The sequence below is a fragment of the Lutra lutra genome, chromosome 7, assembly GCF_902655055.1.
Source record: "Lutra lutra chromosome 7, mLutLut1.2, whole genome shotgun sequence".
Classification (NCBI taxonomy): Eukaryota; Metazoa; Chordata; class Mammalia; order Carnivora; family Mustelidae; genus Lutra; species Lutra lutra.
The window spans coordinates 6,397,392-6,402,887 of NC_062284.1; positions in this window are offsets into that span (position 1 = coordinate 6,397,392).

Consider the following 5,496-nt stretch of genomic DNA (forward strand, 5'->3'; position numbering starts at 1 on the left):
GCCGGTTCTCCCCAGGGAGGCCAGGACAGCAAGGGTGACAGTCCTCTGGGAGGTGGGGGAAGCCAGTGGGGACTGCCACCCCAAGGACTCATGAGTCTGGTGCCAGGAGCGAACTCCGAAAGAGAGGGCCTTGGGACAGCCCCTCCTCCGTGTTCATCCGGGGTTTCAGGCAACAAGGGGACATCTGTTTGCTCCTTCAGGGAGGAAATGGGCTTAGAGCTCTGCCTGTATCTCTGGCTTTGAAATGGCATTGGAGCTGCCACCAGAGGCCCTTACAGAGAGAGGCAGGGAGCGTGGGGTCTGCCTTCTCTCCTGTCTCTGAGAGCCACTTTGGTCTTTGCTAGAACCTGTCATGCAGCCCTTCCCCAAGTTTGCCTTATTAGTCCTGAACGAGCTTGCTTCCCCGCTGGGCTTAGGGCTCCTTCTGGTCCCCCTTCAGCATTCCCCACCAGGCCTGGCAGATCCTAAATTCTCAGGATGAGGATGGGGAATTCCAGGAAGAAGCTGTAACTTTCCAGGCCCCCTTCGCAATCGTGGGTCGGTGTCTGGATCCACCATGGCTTGTGGTTCAAGGGGTCTGGCTGGTTTTCCGTGTGGTTCCCTCTCAGGGGCTTCCCTCCCATCCTAACTTGGTAGCATAATTAGGTTCTTTTTATTTTGTATTTTTAAGATTTTATTTTAAAATACTATTTATTTATCTATTTGACAGAGAAGAGAGACAGCAAGAGAGGGAACACAAGCAGAGGGAGTGGGAGAGGGAGAAGCAGACTTCCTATCAAGCAGGGAGCCCGATGCGGGGCTTGATCCCAGAACCCTGGGATCATGACCTGAGCTGAAGGCAGATGCTTAACTGACTGAGCCACCCCGGCGCCCCGAGATTTTATGTTTAAGTAATCTCTACACCCAGTGTGGGACTCGGACTCGGGCTGCTGAGATCAAGAGTCACATGCTTTTCCACCTGAGCCAGCCAGGTTCCCCTGGAGCGTAATAATGAAACAAGGTTGGGGCGCCTGGGTGGCTCAGTGGGTTTAAGCCTCTGCTTTCCGTTCAGGTCATGATCTCAGGGTCCTGGGATCGAGCCCTGCCTCGGGATCTCTGCTTGGCAGGGAGCCTGCTTCCCTTCCTCTCTCTCTCTCTGCCTGCCTCTCTGCCTCCTTGTGATCTCTGTCCGTAAAATAAATAAATAAAATCTTTTAAAAAAATATAATAATGAAACAAGGTCAAGTTAGGGGAGGTGACAGAAAGGTCTTCCTGCCCTGCTGACTCTCACCTTGATGAATCTGAGAGGCCCGAGGCCCCTGGAGCCCTCATTCCCCCTCCCTCCTAGGATGGAACAAGAAGAAGATCCCAGGTGTCTGGACCACCGAGGTCAGCAGCCAGAGTGAAGATAGGTTTGCTGGGAGGGTGGAGGGAATGCAAAGGGGGACAGGAGGGTTAGAAGCGAGAAAAAGGGATGCCTGGGTCTCTACCCAAGCCTTGCCCTCACAGGAAAAGTAATGTTTTGTGCCATCCTCTGAAATTCATGACTGACCAATAAGATTTTTTTTTTTTTTATAGGTGAGGGGCAGGATCTGTAATAACCTTCTCGAACATTGTTACTGGAGGGTACAGTGCCAAGCAGGTGGCTGAGAGTTTGTTTGTGGAAGAAAACAAGAGAAGTGGATGACCTATCTCCTGGTGTGGGGGTGAGGATTCGGGGGTCAAGGCCCTAGGTCCCCATGAGCTGAGGAAGGAAACAGGACATTGAGAGAAGCAGCTGGTACACCAGTCAGCTGTCTTTGAAAGGGAGGCAGGCTCTAGGATCGGCAAGAACTTGAGAACATCGTGCTTCTGTAACATTTATTGAGCACCTACTGTATGCCAGGGGCTGTGATCACAAAAGATGGAAAGGATCGCCATTTCCTTCAAGGAAGTAACAGTCTTGTGGATAAGGATATGGAAACAACCCAAATTTTAGCTCCTTCTAGGTATGTGGCCCTGCGCGGGTCCCAACAACTTTTGAGAAGTCCGAGAATCAGAGGGAAGGAAAGGAACTTGCTCCGAATTGCTCCAGGGCTGGCTTCCTGGACTTGAGACCTGTCTCACAGACCCCTCGCTGAGAAGGACCCGCACTTGGTGGAAAGCTCTTCTGTTGTCATCTTGAAATTCTTCATAATTTGGGGACAAAGGGCCTGGTATTTTCACTTTTCATGGAGTCCCACCCATTTTTAGCTTGTTCCGGTCATCCCACTACAAAAGTAGTAGAGCTGGGCTCAGTCCCAGTTTAGAGGACTCGGAAACCCATGGCCCACTCCTGTCCTGATGTTGCCTTATGGTAGGTACTCAGAACTTCTTAGTTCTCTCCTGCCCCTTCTTCTGCGTCAAGTATCTGGGGGAGCTGGCCAGAGATGAAGAAGGTCATCTTCTCCCGAGCCAGGCAGATGAAAACACAGAGATTCTGCCTTGTCCCTGCCTGTGCCCCCAAGGGGGTGCCCCCATTTTCACAAGTTGGCTTGCCACCTTAGAGCTGATGATTTTCACATCTATCTGTTTGGATCAACGAGCTCCCAGAAGCTTTATTTCCAACTGCCTGGCTGCCTTCCGAGATCTCTCAACTTTACATTCCCAAACACAAGAGATCACCAGAAGAATGATTTCGCTTTACCCAATCCCCACCAAGACAGTGGCAGAGGGGGAGGGCCACCCTCGCTAAGAATGCAGTTGGGCGTTTACGAGGGATCATTTTCTTTTGGTCCGGTCTTCGTGTATGTAGCTGAGAGCTGCCTGTAAGGAGTGTGGGCTCACTGGGGTTTTTCTTGTTTATGGCAGACCAAGGGGCTGAGGGTAGGGTGGTATAAAGTACTAATTACAGGGCCCTTAGGAACACTGTCCCGTCCTCCGTAAAGACTAGGTGGTTCTATCTCTGAGGACGAATGTTTGGCCTTTAGAAATGTGGGGGTATCTGATTCAGCAAAGATGAGCTGGATTATTGGGGAAACCAAGAGGCTTTTCTGCAAGTCACCTCGCTGGTAAGACTTTGAAGGGTCTGGACTCTGTGCCAAAGCTTCTTTGACCACCATATTGTTTGGCAAGAGCTGCCAGGGCATCAATCAACATTCTAGATTCTAGAAAGACAAATAGAATCTAGAATCTAATTTCTAGAAAGACAGATAAGGTTAGGCCTGCGGTTGTCCTGGGAAAGGAGTGGATTTTGAGCTCAAGACCCACATACCAGGGACTTCCTCTGCTGAGGTTAGTGGATACTTGGGGAGCGAGGACTGCCAGGAGAGAGTAAACCTAACATAGATGAGTAACTCAAAAAGGGATGGGTAGATTTAGGGGTTCCTATGTCTAATTTAGTGGGGGAAAGGAAAGGGGGAGAAAAGCCTCCTGTGGGAAGTAGAAGTTTCTTTAGGAGAACAAAGGGAACAAAAGAATGTCTGGGATAATATTTGTCTATAAAGGTACTAGTGGTCTTTCTTCTCCAGGGCCATAAAACTCCTCCAGAGAGGGAATCTATGTTAGGTTTACTCTCTCCTGGGAGTCGATCTCCCCCAAAGAAGGAATTTACAGCAATCCTCATTTCTTAGAAGTTTCTGGTTTTAGCCTCCCACGAGGCTTTTTCCCTTCATCTGTTGAACCTCAAATGTCTTCAGCTTAAAATATTCTTGGGGCACGTGGTGGGCTCCGTCAGTGGAAGACGCGACTCTAATTTAATCTCAAGGTTGTGAGTTTGAATCCCGCCTTGGGCGCAGAATTTACTTAAGAAAAATAAATTAAAATTTAAAAAATTCTTTACGGGGCGCCTGGGTGGCTCGGTGGGTTAAGCCTCTGCTTTCAGCTCGGGTCCTAATCTCAGGGTCCTGGGATCGAGCCCCATGTCTGGCTCTCTGCTCAGCGGGAAGCCTGCTTCCCCCTCTCTCTCTGCCTGCCTCTCTGCCTGCTTGTGATCTCTCTCTCTCTCTCTGTCAAATAAATTACTAAAATCTTTAAAAAAAATTCTTTACAACTCTGGGGTTCCGAGGGGGGTCCTCACACCACAAAACTTGGCATTTACTCAGTAAGTATTTTTGAATGAATGAGTGAATACAGGAAGGGTTAGGTAGGGAGACTCTTGCCTGATCGCTAAGTATGTGGTACAGGGATTAGGGCAGGAAATAAAGTCCAAATTCCCCTTTCTGGTGAAGAGGTTGCCCCATACAGCCAAGCTGTGTTCCTTTCAGCTTCAGTGGCATATCTGAAATTCATCAAAGACTGGGCCGGCCAGCTTGGTCACCCAGTAGCTTTGTGGACCTTCATCTGACATCTGCTGGGACTCAGGAGGCTTTGAGGCTAGAGCCACTGAGCAGTGGGTTTGGAACAAGAAGTCAGAAATTTTAAGTCTGTTACTCAATTCATTGAGAGGGTTGACTTTTTCTTGGGAGTAATGGCAGAAAGAGTGTCTGACAAGCAAGGGGTACTGGCTCAATTTTAGTATATGTGCTGCGGAAGTGAGCACAAGGGGTACTGGCTCAAAAGGGGGGGTAATAGAGAAGGAAGACAACCAGTTCCCAAACAGGTCAGTGATCTGTGCTTAGACAAGGTTACCAGATTCTTTTTTTTTTTTTTTTTTTTTTAGATTTTATTCATTTATTTCTCAGAGAGAGAGGGAGAGAGAGCGAGCACAGGCAGACAGAATGGCAGGCAGAGGCAGAGGGAGAAGCAGGGTCCCTGCCAAGCAAGGAGCCCGATGTGGGACTCGATCCCAGGACGCTGGGATCATGACCTGAGCCGAAGGCAGCTGCTTAACCAACTGAGCCACGCAGGCATCCCAGGTTACCAGATTCTTAAAGAGAGGCCCTTCCAGCTGGGGGAGGAGATTGGGGGAGACTGGTGTGGGTGGCAGGGGTGGGGGGCCAGGATTAGCCAGTGATAAACCCTCTTGGACCTACAGTTTGCTGATTGGCCCCTCAGTCCTGCCCAGTCTGGGGCTCTGCCTCCAGCTCTCCTTGGGTTTGGTTTTGTTTGAAAGAAAACCACAGGCCCAAAATGGAGTCACTTATGTTAAGGCCTCACACAAGTAAACCAAGCCTAATACTTAACCAACTGCACTTTCAACCCTCCCAGGAATGTAACCTTTAACCAGCCAACACGGAATTTCCGGTCAGCATAGGCCCTTTCCGAGGAGGACAACCTTGCCTGAAACAATGCATTCCTTGCTAATAATTTCTCTTTCTCCCTGCCCCTTCTCTGCCTCTAAACATTTTTCCTTCTCTATAGCATGACAGAGCTGCTTGCTGTTTGCTGGATGGGATGCTGCCCGATTCACGAATCATTTCATAAAGCCCATTAGATCTTCAAATTTACTCGGGTTAATTTTGTTTTTTAACAACTCCCAGGGAAGAACTTGATGTTCTTCTGGAAACAGCCTCGCTCCGGTCTCATTCAGGAGATGGGTTGTCCAGATGTCCAGCTGGCCCACGCAGAAAGGCTCTGAGCAGAGCCCTATAAAAATAGATTTTTCTAAAGCACTTCTTC